This window comes from Panthera tigris, chromosome B1 (genome assembly GCF_018350195.1).
Source record: "Panthera tigris isolate Pti1 chromosome B1, P.tigris_Pti1_mat1.1, whole genome shotgun sequence".
In the NCBI taxonomy this organism is placed as follows: domain Eukaryota; kingdom Metazoa; phylum Chordata; class Mammalia; order Carnivora; family Felidae; genus Panthera; species Panthera tigris.
In genome coordinates this window covers 58,448,286-58,468,013 of record NC_056663.1, presented here as the reverse complement: position 1 = coordinate 58,468,013, position 19,728 = coordinate 58,448,286, and the positions used below count along the sequence as shown (strand labels likewise).

General features: G+C 38.8%; 1 long non-coding RNA gene across 3 annotated transcripts in view; it reads left to right on the top strand.

The window, feature by feature from the left end:
- LOC122237922 overlaps positions 1-19,728 on the top strand; it is a 148,290-nt gene that overhangs the window by 41,440 nt on the left and 87,122 nt on the right. The window contains exon 4 of one of the 3 annotated variants that reach the window (XR_006216692.1): positions 18,700-18,824. The exons of the other annotated variants lie outside the window; for them this stretch is intronic. This is a non-coding gene — a long non-coding RNA (uncharacterized LOC122237922). The remainder of the gene's footprint in view (positions 1-18,699; positions 18,825-19,728) is intronic. 3 annotated transcript variants of the gene reach the window in all.

The following is a 19,728-nucleotide window of genomic DNA, read 5'->3' as shown; positions in this document are numbered from 1 at the left end:
TAATTCTGAGGTCTTTTATCTCTGCATTAAGGAACTCCCTGGTGTCTTCTATGCTTTTCTCAAGCCCATCTAGTATACTTAATATTGTTGTTTTAAGTTCTGGATCAGGCATATTACTTATATCTGTTTCAGTTGGATCTCTGGCTGTGACCTTTTCTTGTTCTTTCTTTTGGGATGAATTCCTCCTTGGCATTTTTTCTAGGTCTCTGTCTTCTGTGTGTTAGGAAAGCCTGTTATATTTCCTGCTCCTGGGTGGAATGGCTTTATTAATAAGAGGTCATACACTGTTCAGAGCCTGGCACCACAGGAACTGCTTCTGGTATATGCTGTGTGCACTCTGCTCTTATGTTTTGGCTGCCCTTTCCCTCAGGTCAGTACTGTGCAGAGTTTCTCCTTGCCTGCAGTGGGGAGTGTTTGGACCTAGTCCAGTGCATGTGCACTGGTCTGCTTGTTAAAATAAGCCTGATCCAATTTCCCCTAAGCTGAAGCTTTGCAGCACTCTATGGTCTATATATTTGGTGCATGTGGGGGATTGTGCTGGTCTTCTGAGGGAGAGATCCTCTGCTCTTGTTCTCAGGCACACTTGCCATAGTTCAGAAGCACCTGTAGAGTGCAGGGGGGCAGGGCTTGATGTAAGCAGCTCAAGCGTCCCCTGTGGGTGCTGTGTTGTTCACTGAAATCTATTGGTACCAATGGGCAGGGGAGAAAAATGATGCCATCCCACTCCCTCATTCCCAGAGAAGGGAGTTTGTGCCCACCACTGTCCAGTAATCCCTCAAAGAAGAGCGAGAAATTTTCCCTCATTTGTACCAGGCATCCATCAGATCCCTGCCTTCACTGTCAGGCTGTCTGCCTGCTCGGCAGTGCAGTGCCCTTGTGTTTTATATCAGTTACACTGGCTAAATTTCAAAACTCCAAATTTTAGGGACCTGGCATGGCATGGACCTTCACTAATCCTCTGGGGGAGGGTCTCACTGCATGTGGTTCATGCCAGTTTTTTCCAGAAGGGCAGTTGCACAAATGTGCACAGCTGCTTGGAATTTATAGTAGAGCACAGCAAGAAGTTGGCATCCAGGTTAGCTGCCTTCAGCATGTGTCTGCCCTTTGCTAAGGAAATGGGCATTGCATGGTTCCCTCTGGCTCTTTTGTTCTCTGAGTTACAGTGCCACCGCTCCCAAGTGCATTCCAAGAAGGGGAACTGCCTTTCCCAGTGCAACCCAGAGGGTCCTCAAACCACACTTTCACTCCCATGCATCTGCTCTACTCCACAGGAGCACCACTACACCTGCCAGGCTCCACACCTGCCACAGTGCAGACATCTACAACTTTAGTCTGTGAGCTCCACTGGTTGTAAAAACTCATGATAATCAGCCCCTTTTGTTTTGCCAGTCAAGTGTTTTTCTTGTGCAATCCCCTGTATACTGCCTGCTCTCTCCCTCTCACTCTCCTCCAGCTCCCCTCTATAGCACCCACCATTCTTTTTTCCCCTAGATCACGTCTCCACACCTTCTACCTTCTACCTTCCATGATGTGGCCTCTTTTCTGCCTCTAGTTATGTAGTTTGTTCCCTCAGACCTCAGATGGATTTCTTGGGTGTTCAGGATGATTTGATATTTATCCAGTTGTGTTAGAGGGACAAGACTCCACACCTTCCTTCCTCCCTTCCTATCCTAAGATTATTTTTTAAAATCCCTATTATCCTCTTTTGTCATTTCATTTTTTGATGTTTTAAGTTGATAGTCTGTTTAGAATTTATTTTGAAGTAAAGAGGAAGTAATCTAATTATTTCCCCAAGATCGCTATAATAACTTGTAAAACATGACTTAATGAATCTTTTATCTCAACTGATTTGAAATACTGCTTTTTATTCCCATTTTTATTTTGATCTATGTCTTGACTTTCTGATGTATTCTGTTGATCTATCTTTTCATTGCCAAAATCAAACACTTTGGATTTCTCTAGATTTATAACACATTTGAATATCTATATTTTCTATTAGTTTATGATCCTGACATTATTATTAAGTTTATTTCTACTTCATTTCATTATGGTTTCATACTGTTTTTCTTTCAGAATTACTGTGATTATCTTTGCTTAGTGCACAGTAAACTTTTATAAATGTTACATGTGTAGTTGCAATAGAAAGCATGTTTGCTGATGAAAATTTTCATGTACAGCTTTGAGGTCAAGAATGAGAACTGGATTGTTTCTATCTTCTGAATTCTTATTTGTGTGTTTATTTTCTGAAAGCTCATTCATATTCTGAAAGAGGTATGTTAAAATCTCAGAATATGATTCTGGATATATCACACTTCAGCATTTTTCCAGCTTTTCAATTTTTTAAAGTTTATTTATTTATTTATTTTGCGAGAGACAGAGACATGAGAACTGCGGTGGGGGGATGGAGGGGTGGGTGCAAAGAGAGAGGAAGAGAGAGGGAATCCCAATCAGGCTCTGCACTATCACTGAAGAGCCCATTGTGGGGCTCAGACCCACAAACCGCAAGATCACGACTTGAGCCGAATCCAAGTGTCGGACGCTTAACCAACTGAGCCACCCAGGTGTCCCACCAGCTTTTCAATTTAATGCAATGTCACTTGGTGCAAAAATATTTCTGATCATTATGCTACTTTGGTGGGTTGTAACTGTTATCAATAACTGTCCTTTCAATCCAATTAAATTCTTTTTTGCTTCAGGTCACTTCTGTTTTCTTCCTTCTTGCCTTAGTTTGGTTATATTCTAATCTATTCCCTTATGTTAATGTATTTATGTCATTTGACTTAGGTGTCTTTTATAAACATATAGCTGGACTTTGTTGCTTCTATTAATATAGGCCTTTAACTGATCCTTATTTGTTTTGACTACTGCCATGATTGGTCTTACTTCTGCCATCATATTTTAGGCTTTTTGTTTTGTGTTTATAATGCTTTCTTGAATTTTTCCCTCGACTCTTCCTGGATTTATTACATCTTCTTTCTTTCTTTTGTAGTAGACTTTACTTTTTAGAACACTCTTAAAGTTCATAGAAAATTGAGCAGAAAGCACAGAGAACTTCCGTATACTCCTTCTCCTCCACCCCTCCACCCCTTCCCCAATGTTAACACCTTGTACTGGTGTGGTACATTTGTTATAATTTGTGAGTGAATATCAATACACTATTATTAACTAAGGTCCATAGTTTACATCAGAGTTCACTCAGTGTTGTATACTTCTATGGACTTTGGCCAGTGCATGATGGCCTATATTCTCCATTATAGTACCCTACAGAATGGTTTTGCTGACCTGAAAATCTACTGTGCTCCATCTGTTCTTCTCTCCCCTCTTCCCCCCGATCTCAAGACCCCAACAACCACTGATCTTTTTATTATCCTTATAGTTCGCCTTTTCCACATTGTTATATAATTGGAATCATACATTGTGCTTTCTTTTTATTTTTCTTTTTAAATTTTTTTTAACGTTTATTTATTTTTGAGACAGAGAGAGACAGAGCATGAACAGGGGAGGGGCAGAGAGAGAGGGAGACACAGAATCTGAAACAGGCTTCAGGCTCTGAGCTGTCAGCACAGAGCCCGACATGGGGCTTGAACTCACGGACCGTGAGATCATGACCTGAGCCAAAGTCGGACACTTAACCAATCAAGCCACCCAGGCGCCCCTGTACTTTCTTTTTAAAAGATTTATTTTTTCTTCCATTAAAAAATTAAGACTATATATTTTTAGAGCAATTTTAAGTTTACAGCAAAATTGAAGGGAAGGTACAGAGATTTCCCATATACCTGCTGCTCCCACACATGCCTAGCATCCCCTTTCTATTCTTTCTTTATTCCTCTTTTCCCTACTCTAGAGGTCTGGAAATTATATATCCTGAATCTATTCTACTAGTAGATGTGCCAACATTTTATCAATCATTTTGTAACTATGCTTCTCAAGCAAAATAAAAATTTAAACTATATCTGAAAACTCCCCCATAACTGGATGAAAAGTTAAACATCCCTTACTTATTCCTTCTTTTTCTCTTTTCTCAATGTCCAAATTTAGTTAAAATAATCTGAATTTTTACTTCCAGTTTGAAATGCAAATGTTTAAATATAGTCTGTTCTAGTCAAGAATCCTTTCTTAACAATTGCTTTAAATATTACAAGTACTTTATCACATCTACTTAACAGTAAGTTTTACTGGGTTCGCAGCTCACTGCTTTTTCTTTTATACCACATCTTTCTATTTCTTGAGGTTTTTATTCTGATTCATTGTTATTTCACCAGACTACTTCTTTGAGTAATTTTTTTAAATAAAGGAGGTATAAAAGAGAAGCTTTCTGGGTCTCCCTGTGCTGAAACTGACTTTCCTTTGTCTTCATGGAGGAGTGATCCTTTTACTTCAGAGTGCTGTCAATGTCACCCCACTATCTCTTAGCATTTATGTAGCAAATGAGAACTTCGGTGTCAGCCCTAGTGTCTTTCCTATGAGATAATTGTTTATTCTGAAGCTTATAAGATTTTCTATTTATCCTTTGAATTTCACATTTTTCATCAGGATATAACTAGGTATGAGTTTTCTTCCATCAGAATTTACTTTAATATGCCAAACTCATCCCCGCCTTAGAGGCTTTACACCAGCTCTTCCTTCTCATTGGAATGATCTTCTTCCACTCATTGCAAAATTGCCTCCTTCCCATCATTAGGCCTCAATTTAAACCCCTCAAATCCTTCACTGATCACCATATCTAAAACATCTTCTAATCATAGTCATTCTTGGCCATATTTATTATTCTGTTTTATTTCTTCATAGTAGTTATCATGGTCTGATATTCTTGTATTTATTTATATGTGCTGATCCTGCACCCTCCGCCCCCCCCAAGAAAACTGGAATATAAATTCCATGAGAGCAGAGACCTTTCCTATTTTATTTACTGTGTAGCTTTGGCTCTTATAATAATAGTGCCTTGTACACAGGAAGTGCTGGATGAATGACAGAGAAAAATATGAAATAGCAGAAGTTGATTTTCCTCTTTCTAGGATTTTCCACAAGATTTTCCATGTAATCAATTCTCTTTCCTCTATTTAATTCTCCAGTCTCCTAAAACTTCATCCATTCTTCTGGTCTACTTCAAGGCTTTTGATGAGAAGTAACTACACACACACACACACACACACACACACACACACACACACACACACCTGCAAGAGGGCAAATATATATACACAGAATGAAACTTCAGGGGAGAACTGAATTATTCAGTTGATTTAATAAAGTTCACAAAATCTCTGGAGTGTGTGGTAGAACTCCCATCCTCTGTTACACATTATTTAAATTATCTGAAATATGATCCAGTTTTTATTCTTGTTTACTGCCTAGTCACAGTCAAAGAGTATTGAATGGTGCTTTTGTTGTGTCTTGCAACTATGATTCAACAGATATCAGGGTTATATTGTAAACTGATCTGCTTTGTTAGAGATTTAGTTTAATATGGTTTGGTTCGACCAATGTAATTAGACTTTGGCAATGGAAATTACTCTCAGAAATCTAATGTTAATATTAGAGCCATTTTCCTCAGCTATTATATCTGGAACAAGTGGTTATGACTAAAAATTTGTATTTCTTACACTAGTGTTTTTTGTTTACCACATCACTATCTTGTTGAAAGGACCAGAGTTGAAGTTAAAGCTGTTTTGGGTAAAGTTTTGCAATGAGAAAGTTCTATTCTATTGGTAGATACTAGGTGTGCTATAAATATGTTGAAAGTATGAATATAGGTAAATAGTAAAAAGGGTTCAAACAAATGATTAGTTATTCTTTACTTTTTGTTATTAAATCTTTCTGGGATGATTAGGGATCTCACTGAGGACACAGAAGGAAGAAAGGTGAACATGATGGGAAGAGAAGAAAGTGCTTATGCTTGGATAAATATGAGCAATGACTTTATGTTGAATTTTTGCAAAATTCTCAAGATTTGTTGTTACTCTATAAAGCCAATTTGTTATAGGGATTGCTGAACAGGAAATGTAATAACTGTATCAAAACTAGTAGTCATTAGAACTATCCACTAAATATACCAGTTCTCTGTCTGCCAGGCATGTGGTAGAATCATATTTCCTGGTGCCCTTGTGATTGTGTGGGCTTTGAGACCACTTGTGGACGATGAATTCAAAGCAGAAATGATGATGAGAAATGTCATGGTTAAGTTAGAGCATTTCATTAGTGAGGTGAGACCTTCTAGAACTCTCTTTTCTTGGGGTGCCTAAGTAGCTCAGTTGGTTAAGTGGCTGACTTCAGCTCAGGTCATGGTCTTGCAGTTTGTGGGTTCAAGCCCCACATCGGGCTCTGTGCTGACAGCTCAGAGCCTGGAGCCTGCTTCAGATTCTGTTTTTCCATCTCTGCCCCTCCCCTGCTCACACTCTGTCTCTGTCAAAAATCAGTTGAAAAAAAAACATTAAAAAAAATTTTTTTAGAACATCTTTTCTTCTGGCATGGTTATTAGCAGGGGTCCTGATAATTCCTTCTCCATTAGTCTGGGTCCTGGAGTGAGGGTGATAGTGTTCTCAGCTGAGTACCAAGAATCACTGATCATATATTGACCATATATTGTGAATTAGAAATAAATATTTCTTGTTTAAGACACTGTGTATTGGGGTAGTTTGTTAGTGCAGCATAGCCAGCCTAGCCCATCTGACCAATACACAGAACATAAATAACCTACTCCAAGGGAAAGTTTTACTTAATCTCTTATTTTAAATTCTATTTCTGAACCCCACTCTCTTACTCCCAATTCTCTGTTTTATTTCTTATGACCTTCCAACAGCTTTTGGATTTTACTTCAGCATTCAATCTTGAATTTTACTGACTTGCCCAACCTGATGGACACAGATAAAACACATATAACTTTCTTATAACTTTAACAGTTGAGGCATGTATTCTGTCTTCATCTTACATTTCTATCATTTACTCATTTCTTCATTCATAAAACAAAATACTGAGCATTTTCTATGAGCCAGTTTTAACCACCAGGATAAATGGCAAACAAAAAGTCAGAAATTACATTCTATTTGGAATGCTAACAATTAATCAAATAATTATACAAATAAATGTAAAATTACAACAGTGCTAAGTGCTATGAAAAAGCGATATACACATTATCTGCCATCTGTCTATTGATAATAATGAAACAAATGAGACAAAATGTTTATAATTAGATCATGTCCATATATAGGAATGATGGTATACAGAAAATTTTGTACTATTTCCACAACTTTTCTGGAAGTGTGAAATTCTGTCAAAATTAAAAAGGCTTTTTTCAGGGTACTAATTGGTGTGATAGGATGTACCTTTACTGGCCACAATCATCTGGGTTGGTAATCTCAGTTTAGTATTTGATTCAAACTCTTGACCAAATTGTATTGTTTGGAATTGCAGTCCCTATTTCTATATCTGTGCTAATCATTGTCCCTGCAAAACCTGTAGCACACACATGATAATAAAATGAAAGAAAATCCATTTTAAATTGCACTTTATGTTAAAGTCAAAAGCTTTTCCCTTTTTATTGTTTTTAAAAAAGTGATATATAATAAATGTAGGCAATCAGGCAAATATACAGGAGACCTAATAAAAAATGAAAATTACTCATCAGTAATCAGTCACTGACAATTACTATTAACATTTTGGTCAATTTCCTATCATATACTTTGGTTTTCATTGAGCAGTATTAACTATTTGTTGTATCACAAACCCTGAAACTTAGTTGCTTAAAACGATAAACACTGGGGTGCCTGGGTGGTTTAGTTGGGTAAGCATCTGACTTGATTTTGGCTCAGGTCATCTCACAGTTCATAAGTTCAAACCCAGTGCAGGGCTCTGTGCTGACGGCACATAGCCTACTTGGGATTCTTTATCTCTCTGCCCCGCCCCCCACATGGTGCTCTCTCTCAAAAATAAACTTTAAAAAATAAACAAACAAAAAATAATAAACACTATTTCACAATAATCTTAGCTGAGTGGTTGTGGATCAGAGTTTCTAATGAGATTGTAGTCCAGTTGTCAACTGGGATTGTAGTCATTTATAGGGCTGGAGAATCCATTGGCTCCCAACCACGTTCATGTGGTTATTGGCAAGAAGGCTCCCGTTTCTCACCAGGTAGGCTTCTCCATAGAGCTAGTGACATGGCATGGAAGCTGGCCACCCACAGTGAGTTCTAAGAAAGAGAGAGAGAGAACAAAACAGAAGCTATAGTATTTTATAACCTAATCTGGAGAGTGACATATCATTTCTGCTGTATTCTACTGGTCATACAGGCTAACCCTAGTACAGTGTGGGAGACAAGGGTGTGAACATAGTACAAGGGTGTGAATACCAGTGGGTGGGAAACAGTGATGGACCATCTTGGAGACTGGCTACCATATCACATTGTATCCCAAGCATTTTTACCACATTATAGAATATTTCCTATGCCCTTGTTTTAATGAAAATAATATTTAATTTATCAATAATTCAATCTAATTACTGTATTAATAATAATTAATAATATTTAATTGTATTATATTGCTGTAGGCCTTCAAAATCATATATAAAGGGACATTACAAGCTATGAGGCTGTTATTTTTTTTAAATTACATGAGGGGCACCTGGGTGGCTCAGTTGGTTAAGTGATTCTTGAATTTGGCTCTGGTCATGATCTCACAGTCATGAGATCAAGCCCTGTGCTGGACTCTATGATGAGTGTGGAGCCTGCCTGAGATTCTCTCTCTCCATCTCCCTCTGCCCCTCCTCCACTTGCTTGGATGCACACACTCTTTCTCTCAAAATGAAATGAAATGAAATGAAATAAAACAAAATAAAATAAAAATGACACGGAATTTATTCATTGAATCCAATCAGTGCTGGCCTTTAAAGAGCTCACCTTGGGGAGTTTTGAACTTACTTCAGTGGTGTTAGGTTATTGTCACAAACATGCTTGGGATTCTTTTGAAATTACAGTTGGATTCTTGCAGCATATTACCTTCAATCAACTCAAAGGTGATATGAGACAGTTATGTTAACAAGCAGAACATATGTTGAATTTATTCTTGTTCTTCTGCTGTTCAGTTGCAATACTGAACCAGATGTATTAGTAAAAAAAATGTGTTTCTAACACTTAACTACAGCTTAACAAGATGATATTTCTTTGCAAAATAAATCACATTTGAATGAATTATGTATGGGAAGCACATGCTGATTCAGAGACTTCAGCTCTGTGGGCTCTGAATGTGCCCTACCCTCTGACCTTAACTTTCATGTACACCCACCTGCCCAGTGAGTATCCTGAACTTTTTTCCCTTTAAGTATAGTTCTTGGAGGGGCACCTAAGTGGCTCAGTCAGTTAAGCGTCCGACTTCGGCTCAGGTCATGATCTCGTGGTCCGAGAGTTTGAGCCACGCGTCAGGGCTCTGTGCTGACAGCTCAGAGCCTGGAGCCTGTTTCAGATTCTGTGTCTCCCTGTCTCTCTGACCCTCCCCCATTCATGCTCTGTCTCTCTCTCTCTGTCTCAAGAAAATAAATAAACCTTAAGTATAGTTATTGGAATAAGCACTATATTTACAGAATTTGTATTTATATAAACTTATATCTTCCAAAGTGTAATATTGTATTCACATTAGAAATCAATTTTTTTTTGCCAAAAGGAAATCATGGATTATGAAAGCAACATTAGGACAGAATCAAATCTTATTTGACTTTGTTTCCACGTGGTGCCTAGCACACAGTAGGTACTTAGTACATGTTTGTTGAATTAATGACACATTAAATCTTGTGCCATAAAAAAATGATGCTTAAGTTAATGATGCTTAGCTAGCAATCTAAATCTTAAAAGCAATCATGCTGATACTTGGTGCCACTGTTTCCTTTTTTTCAATTCTATGTTGTAACATTATAGAATTTATTCATTTTTTAAAGACTTTTTAAAGACTTTTTAAGGCATTATTTGGGCTAAACGTTTATTCATTTTTCAGAGACAGAGACAGGGTGCAAGTGGGGGAGGGGCAGAGAGAGAGAGACAATCCGAAGCAGGCCCCAGGCTCTGAGCTGTAAGCACAGAGCCTGACGTGGTGCTCAAACTCACAAACCATGAGATCATGACCTGAGCCAAAGTTGGATGCCCAATAAGTTGAGCCACCCAGGTACCCCAAAAGCTGGAATCATATTGTAACTTTCCCTGAATTTGTATAGCTTTAGTTGTGCCTTTCCCACCCTAAAAACTATTGCAGTTATTGGTTTTCTCCACAACACCCAGAAAGATGCATGTGTGTACCGTATATGTAATCATAGTCTTTCAAACAACTACTCAGGGGGTAGGATGAGGCAGTGGGGAAATAAGCAAATTGCTACCATTCTCCAAGAAAGCCAATGTTATATTAGCAGTTCTATTTTGGAGGAGGAAAATAATCCAATTTCAAGGCTGGCATAAGTATTAGGCTCATCACTCACTCACTTCCTTACATAGGTGGCAGAAAATTCTGTGATTTCATGCCAAGCCCTCCAACAAAGACACAGCATGGCTTTTTGCCTTACTTGGTTTCTTCCTATTTTAAAGTGAAAATTTATACTTCCAAAAAGAATTACAGGCAGCTTCCAATACTGAAACATTGAGACCAGACCATTAAAAATAAAAACAGTTCAAATCCTAATGAAAGGAATGGAAATTCCCTATAGGAGTTCTATAATGAGAAAAGTCATTGGTGCCCAGAAACATTCTGAGTATTATGCATTTAATGAGGCTCTACTGAAACCTTGGGGAACTAGCCATTCTCTCAATGTAAATGAGCAGTTCTGTGAGCATCATCCTCAATCATTGGTTACCTCTCTCTCTTTCTTTTAAAATTTAACTTTGCACTTATAGAAAAGTTGGCAGAGTAGAACAAGAACTCTTGAATACCCTTTACCAAAATCTATCAAATTGTTTACATGCTCCCCTATTTCCTTGCTTGATCATTCTCTCTCTCTCTCTCTCCTTACCCCCGCCCTAACTCTACACACACACACACACACACACACACACACACACCCCTTTGGGGGGAACTATTTGAGTGTAAGTTTGAGACATCATGCCCTTTAACATGAAATACTTTAGTGCTAAGAAAAGGACATTATCTTATGTAATCAGTACAATTATCAAAATCAGAAAAAATTCACAATGATATTATACTTACCTAGCTTATGGCTCTTACTCAAATTTTGTCAATTTTTTGGCTTATGTCCTTTAGAGTAAAAGAAAATAAAAGTTTTCTGGCCCAGGATTCAATCCATGAAGACATGTTGCATGTTGTTTTAATATCTCTTTAGTCTCTTTGAATGTGGTACACTTTCTCTGTCATTCTTTGTGTCTTTCATGACCTTAAAAATTTTGAAGAATATTTTGTATAATGCCCCTCAAGTTGAGTCTGTGTGGTCAGATTTAGGTTATGATTTTTGGCGAGGATATCAGAGATGTGATGCTGTGTCCTCCTTCATGCAGCATGTCAGGAGGCACGTGATGTTGGTTTGTTCCAATGTCAACTACTTTTTTGAAAGTCTACCTTCTATTCTGTGATGTGAGGCAAAATGGTAACTTCTGAGACTTTTGGACTCAAGTTAAAAGTGGCCCTGTACTAGTTATTCTCCATTTGTCTCCATCCTCAATCCATTCTCTCCCCTTCATTGCTTTACTCCATACCCTGGAGGCTGATTCCTGGGAATTGTATCACCTGGGCTTGTCTGCTTCTGGCTTCTTAACAGACTCAACCAATGGAGAATGCTAACAGGAGATCAAAGTATGAGGTCAAGGAATTTATTACCCTGGAATCTTCACTGCTTTGCTTTTGCTGCATATCTTTGGCAGTGGCTACCCCCTTCCATAGTTTCTGCTCTACTTCAACTCCACTTGTCCTCTCAGCCCAACAGTGGTAGTGGCTTCCTGCTGATATTTGTCTCTAGGTGCCTCAACATGCCTCGCTGGCTCTCTTAACTGCCTATAGGTCTAAAAGTAGTCCTTTGATGAAGATTCTTCATTATTTTAAGATCTGAGTTGTATTCTGTTTTCTGCTAGTTGATGAAAATATCCTGAATAAAATGATCTGCCATTTTTGCAGCATTTAATTAGAACAATAAAAGCTTAGAAGAGAAATAGTTAAATGTTTTATCAGCACATATCCCAAGTTGATAACAGATTAAAATTTAGTCCAAAGGTTATGTCCAATAATTATTTATTTGATTATAGAAACCATAAGTATTTAGATTTACATGGCATCTTTCCTCCAAAGAGTTAAAGGCTGGCAACCAAAGACAGGTAAGATAATTCTAAGTGACAGAGCAAGGGCCAGTCGTAGAATCAAATACAATTAAACCAATAACGATATAGCATTTTGCAATTCAAAGTGCTTAAAATACTCATTATCACATTGCTTCTTCACAGGGATTCTGTAAGACAAGTGTTGTTAATATTGTCACCAGTTTATAGTTGTCCAGCTCTGAGTTACTACTACTCATCAAATGGGCAGAATGTGTCTCCCATGCCCTGTGTTAGGGCCTGTTGTCTCCTCTAGGAGCCTTCACTCTCCTCCAAGTTACTTTCTCCACTTTCTAACACCTTTTACTTTGTCATAGTCTCTTACTTTTAGTTATCTTTCCCTGCTGATGTGTTAACTGATATTTAAGGTAATAGCTGATAATAATTTAAGATGTCACCTATCTTAGGGGGGCTCTAAGTTTTAATGGAAAACTCTGAAAGAGTTCTCTACTCAAAGGAAGGAAGATTTAATGGTGCAATCACATTTGGTAATTTGATATCACATTCTGGAATAATGAAATCCTACATACCACCTATTTATAAAGAGAGTCTGGGCGTGGCCACCAGAAGTACAGGGAATATGGTGTATACCTACCATGAGGTACAGCAGATAGAGAGGAAGTACTTTGGGTTTGCTTCTTTCTTTTTTCCTGAAGACCTATTTGCTTTCTTGTGAGGAGGTAAGGGATTTGGAGATGAGGTCCCTGAGGCATCTGAGCCTGGTTGTATGATAGTCTAAGCTCTAGCATTGTATATTCTTTTATTTTCTTAAGGGAACAACAGGAAGGGTGACAAATGGATGGCTCCCATCATCAGAACATTAGAATGGAGAACCATTACTCTACTTACTGTTCTACTGTTCTCAAAGAGTGATGTATAAATGAAAACTTGGAAAGCCACCTCCAAAATCCTGCTGGCATCTTACTCTCCCACAAAACTGTCATAAAGAAGACAAATTTGGGTTTTGTAAAGCATTCCTTTTATAATGTGTAGCTGTCTTCTTGGTTACAATAGGTAATTTCTCCTACGTTAGGAGTATAATGTTTATTGGGTTTAGCGTAAAATTCCTGGAATGGATAGAGAAAAATTTGAAATGTTAGGTTTTCTTTTCTTCCTTATTTGTTAGGAACAGCACCCAGAGGGCTTAGGAAAAATGATGGTATTTCTTCTATCCTGTTTTTTGCAGACCCAAACAAATGGAGGCAGTGCAGAACCAATCTCTGTCCTTAGCTCCCAAGAACCTTAAACTATGTGTCATTCCCGAACAGTGCATGAGGCAAAAAGCCATGTCTGTGGAAGGAAAGCAGGTCATAACAGAAGGGAGATCTACGTTGTGCCTGGGGAGAGTGGGAAAGACTAGTTATCAATGAGCAACTCCTTGTACTCCTACCCTGGACCCGATCAGAATATTCGAAACTGATACCTTGCCAGATGATCTGAGCCATATCATCCCAGCACTTTCGAGAAATATCTCTTTTTCACATAAGGGAGAATTAGCTACCTTTCTTTCACCCAATGGTGGTAAATGCATAAATAACTTCCCTTGGGATTTGCAGATAGGATCAATAGTTTGTTTCTTTTCCCCTTACTTGACATGAAGGTAAGTTTCTAAAACAATTTTATTCCTTACTGCTGACATCTTAGTATATGTTGCTTTCATCCTTCATTTTTCAGCATCATGAGTGAACACTCATTCTTTTGACATTGGTCAATCCAGTCTCAATTCCAACCCTAAGCAGTCTGCATTCCCAATCAATGTTTCTACATCATTTATTCAGCAGTGACCCAGAAACTGCTGTATTCTAAATTCAGCCTGTGCAAAGTTTTAGTCGTTTCTTTCCATGTAAAAGTTAAAATTTAAAAAACAGTGAATGGTAAGAAAAGATTAATTTAATATAAACCTAACACAGAGACAATACTGCTCATAGCTTTGCCATCTGGGGTTTTCGTAAATTAGATTTAGATTATCTTTTACAAACTGTAGTTCACCTTCAAAGAGGCCAAATGCTATTTCCTGTCAGTTTTCTTAATTACCTGTCAAGCATAATTCCCCCTTTCTGAGCCTAGAACTGATTACAGTGAGGGAGGCATAAGCCACAACTGATCCTGCCATCATTTACTAGCAAAATAAAGTGGCTAAAATCAATGTATTGCTGCTGTCAGCCAAATTTTAGAATAAAATATTTAAGGGGCAACTGTTCTCTTCTTCAGAAAACTATACAGATGTAGAGGTTCCTTATTGTCTGGGGTTTCCAGATCCACCCCCCCCCCACCCCCCCCACCCCCGCTTAAGAAATCCCTTACATATGAAAAAAACTCCCTGTCCGGATGCAAGGACTGGTGAGTCATGGAGCCCAGAGAAGCACAATAGTCCATTATTAGAGTTAGAAGATGTAGGTGTTAAAAAGGATTGCAAAAAAACCCCAGTCCTCACTTTCAGCCAGCCTACACATATCCTGGCTGTGAATCTCCATGGCACATTCAAGTTCTCGGAATGGTGCTCATTTTAGTCTTATGATTCAGAGTTTATGCATATTCTTTGAAATCCTATAGGGGTAGATGGTATACAAAAGCAGAAAGCAAGAGCTGAGAGAGCAAACATCTCCAGTGAAGGTAGGGGAAAGAGAGGACAGAAGAAGAAATAATAGCATCTTGAGATTTTCCTCTTGTTGCTTTGTGGGTGGAGTGACATCTACTTCTGGTTCCATTTATTTCTCACTTTGAGGAGTGTCTGTGATTTTTCTCTGGGGGAGTGATAATATTGATTTGGGATATCTCCCTATATTGAATTATGCCAGCTTCTCCTTGAGAAGTTATGAATCATTCCGCATTGTGTGCTTCCATTCACCTACCCTTGAGAGAGAGGAGGAAAGAAGAAGAATATGCAGGTATTACAAATCGGACATATCCACACATGAATGTTCATGCTGTTACCTCTGATGGAATCCGACAGGTCTGTTCACTGACCTTCCCACTCCTCTTGTGCATGCCCCACTCTTGCCTCACTGGGAATGGTCCGTGAGCCACTCCTGTGTACAAATGCCATTCACCCTTCCAAGTTCAGCTTAGGTCTCTATCGTCCACAGTGCCTTCCACCGACACTTCTGGACTCTTTTAAGTCATTATTGCACAGCTTCTGTATATGTTTCTTTCTTGTTTTTATTTTCCACCTGGAATGTAAGCAATTCCAGGACCATATTGTTGATAAATGTCTTTTATAGTCACACAGCAGCAAGCACAGAGCACATTGTGGGCTCCTCAGTAAATACTGGTAGAAAGTGTGAGTTGTAAAGAACACTTAGGGCTAGGAATTTACTGCCAGAAAGAAGAGAAGGGACAAGAAGGGATGCAGAAGGGGTGGGAAACTCAGCCTAAAGCCACCCAGCTGACCATTTGCTTATGAAATACCTTCACCTGTTCTTGGAGAGAGTGGAATGTGTATTTGTTTTCCATATCCAACAGCTGAAGGATAAAAATGTCCCAGTTTAAATCTCTTTCTCAGGCATCAATCTGGTCTCTAACTGGGTTGCTTTTCTCTCGGGTTTAGTTCTCCAGGGAGTAGGCTGGGGGACACTTGTGCTCCAGGGAGTCCTGGTGGGGGAAGCACTGAGAAGGCAGTGTCTGTGTCAGCAGGGGGAGGGTGGGGTCAGAGGCTCCCCCTTCACCTTCTCCACCTCAACTCCCTCCAGGGATTTTAGAGACTGGGAAATTTTCCTTGATAATGTTTAGTTTCTGAAAGGATGTAAGAAAGAAACATTGGGGACCAATGTCCAGAAAATACTTTGCCCATCCTAGACAAACTCTGGAAGGTGCTTGCCCTGGAAGGTGTAGCTATGACTGTGATTCTGAGTTAATCTTGCTCCATGAGGAAAAAAAAAAAATCAAGGCCCAAAATCTGTTGGGATAATGGCCATGAGCAATGTTATAAGCTAAAAGATATATTGATATAGATGTACACACACAAATATAATATGTACATATTCACATATACATGTATAATTGATATATTATATGATACATCACACATATAGGCCTACAGGCAGTTGACAAGTAGGAGATGAGGAAATGAATTGACCAATAACTTTGAGGTCTCTGGTATGTGACCTGCACTGTGCTGTGTGCTCTGAAGGATAAGTATAACAAAGCAAGCTGTCTAGATTGCCCTGCCCTTAAAATTAGTTTTTTAATAAAGAAAAAAGGCAAAATATAGCTTCATGGGAATATCTAATGATTTTGGCCAGAGAAGTACCTCAAAGCAGCACCAGTAAGAACAGAAGATGTAAACCACTGAGTCAGGGATGCACAAAGTCCTATGTTTGAATGGGGTCAGACCCTGTGCATGAGGAGGAATTAGTGGGTGATCTGAGAAGATTCTTCTTGCCCTCAAGTCGTCTCCCTAGTGGGTTTCATGACAGTTCCCCTGTTTTATCATTTGAAATTCCTGCTTTAGTTACTATCTCAGTTTCCATAACAAAAATAAAGCACTTACTACTGAAGCTCTCCATTCCACTGTTTTCAGCCTTTTAAAGCCTGTTTTCTCCTGGCGTGCACAAAGCATGCTCTCCTTTAAAGTTATTTCATATCTTAAAATAAACAAAATAGGGGCACCTGGGTGGCTCTGTTGGTTAAGCGTCCAACTTCACCTTACGTCATGATCTCATGGTTTGTGAGTTCAAGCTCCACATCAGGCTCTGTGCTGACAGCTCACAGCCTGGAGCCTGCTTTGGATTCTGTGTCTCCCTCTTTCTCTGCCCCTCCCCTGCTTGCTCTCTCTCTCTCTCTCTCTCTCTCTCTCTCTCTCAAAAATAAACACTAAAAAAATAAAGTAGTGTGACTAAAAACAAAGCAAATATTTTATTTCAATCACTTTTTCAAGCTACAAGGCCTTCTCACGCTTTCCTGATTGAGAATCACTACATAGATGCACATAGACTGTAAACTCGGTGTGGAGATGGACTTTTATCTTTTTCCCTGCTGTTTCCCCAGCTCCTAGGTGTATCCAGAGCACTATAGGGGCTCCATGATGAAGAAGATCAAGGCACAAAATTGGTGGGGATGTTGTATTTACAGAGTAGCGGCAGCCATGGGGATGTGTCCTGGAAAGTCTGTTCTAGTCTTCTTTAGTCAACTTGGGGTGGTGATTTCCAGGGAAGACTCAGAAAGCTGCCCTTAGCAGAGGAGGTACAGGCTTATAAATTTCCATAGGGGAGAAGGAAGGACAGCAGTAAAAAGCCACCGATGGCTATGTAGCTATAAGATTGTCATCAGGGAAACAGACTGTGAGTCCTAGGGCAGAGGCAGGTTCTGAGCAAGTGAGAGGGGAAATTGCCTCCTCTGGGGACGGAGGTGAAGCAGGGACTGGTAGGTGGCTTTGGAGTGAAACAGATGATCTCATCCACTGCTCCCAACTCCTCAGCTTCTTCTCATGTATTTACAGTAGGATCCAGGGTTCTTTCCATCAGCTGTACCTCCAGCCTCATCTCCTGTCCTGCTCCCTCTTGCTGATTGTTTAACCCCACATCTCTGCGATTGTTAACTCCGGCATGCTACACCCACCGCCACCCCCTCAGCCTTCAGTCACACTCTTCCCTCTGCTTGGAAGTCTGCTTCCCCTGAAAGAGGAAGGGGCCTTCATTCTGGCCTGCTTGGGCGTTATCTTCCCTGAGAAGCCTTCCCAGGGCACCTCATCCAAAATGGCGCCCCTTGTTCTGTCACTGTCCTCTCAATCTGCTTCATTTACCTTTGTGATAATCCTCATTCCCTGACTACACAACTGGATCTAGATCTATTTGTATATACACACATACACATATATTTGTCTATTGTCTTTTTCCCCTACCCGAATGTAAGCTTCCTGCTATATTACCAGGTCCTAGAACAGTGCCTGGGTCATAGAAGGCATTTATCAAATATTTGTGGATTAAAGGGCTGAAGAGATAGGACTTTGAATCTAGGTCTGGTTATTTATTGGTTGTGTTATCTTGGGAAAATTACTTGACTTCTTTAGCCTGGCTTTTGTGTTCTGTAAACCATGTGGATTACACCCATTTTACTAGATTATTGTCCAATTATAACATATATAAGCCCCTAGTACAAAGCCTGGTACATAGCAAATGCCCAGTAAATGATGAATATGATTGTCAGCTTGGTTTAGGATTTTAAATAATCTGTGCTTTCCCATTTACAACTCAGAAGTGCTTTCTAGCTTGCATCCTGTTCTGTGACTTTTCTTGAACTAAGAGTGCAAAGTGGTGCTGAAGCTCCTGTTAAGAAGTATAATGGAAATGCCAATTTTAGTGAGATGCTCAAAGGGGAAAAAAAATCACAAACTTTAGTTTTTCTTAAAAATGACATACCATCTTTTCCCAGTGGAGGAGAGATGTTTTGACCTTCTTCTTTATTGTTTCAGTTTATGGGAAGAACATATGAGTGAGCGTATGTGTATGTGTCTTGTAAGCTCATTTCTAATCAGCCCCCTGGGAATGCTGGATCTGAGAAACACTTTGTCCTTCTGAGGAACAAAACCCTTCCCAGGTAAATGCCCTTGGAACATGTGTTTATTTGTTTTGATTCTTCGGTATATTGAGGGATGGCAACAGTCAGGAAGTATAAAAAAAAAAAAAAGAAATCTAACAATAGAACCAGCTCAGTCTTTGTCAGCGCATTTTTTCTAAAGAGACAGATGATACTTGAAAGTGTGGATGTGAAGACCTGGTTTATTTATTTAAGCCACTATGTATCTATTTAAACAAAAAGACCCATGAAGAAAATCTAATGGATGAGAAAAGCAGAATTTATTGCCAAAAATATATTAGGATGTGCCAGATAAGATTAATATTTTCTTTCCAGAAAAATGTTTTCTATCATGCAGTGTTGCGTAGTTTGTGTTTGTTTATTTGAGAGTTTGTATCTTGGGACATTAGTCACAAGAGTTACTACTTTCTTTTACCATGAAAGATAAAAAGAAAATATTGGAGATATGGTCATGGGAAAAATAAGGTAAAGAGGGGCTTGCTTGCTGTAGAAAACATTGCTTTATAAATAATTGATGTACAAAATTTCTTGAAACTGGAAAAATATTGTATATGGAATTTCTCGTTTTATGAAAAATCAGTGAGAACATTATTTGCTAAAAGGGAGCATAAAACTATAATGGTTTTCTGGCTTTGATGATTAAAATTTTTACTTATTTCACATAATTCTCACTTCTCCGATTATTTAATTTAACATTTATTGTCTTTTTTCCTCTACTTTCCTATCTCCCAAAAGATGGGATTGGCTTATCTTTTGTTTATGAAAACAATATCTGATGGAGTCCTGGATTGAAACTCAAGGTCTCACTGAATATCTACCAATTAATTGTACTAGCTGTCATGTTGGTATATGGTCAATGGGGATGCTGATTAACTGAGTGACACTGGTACGCTTCTGTTCTTCT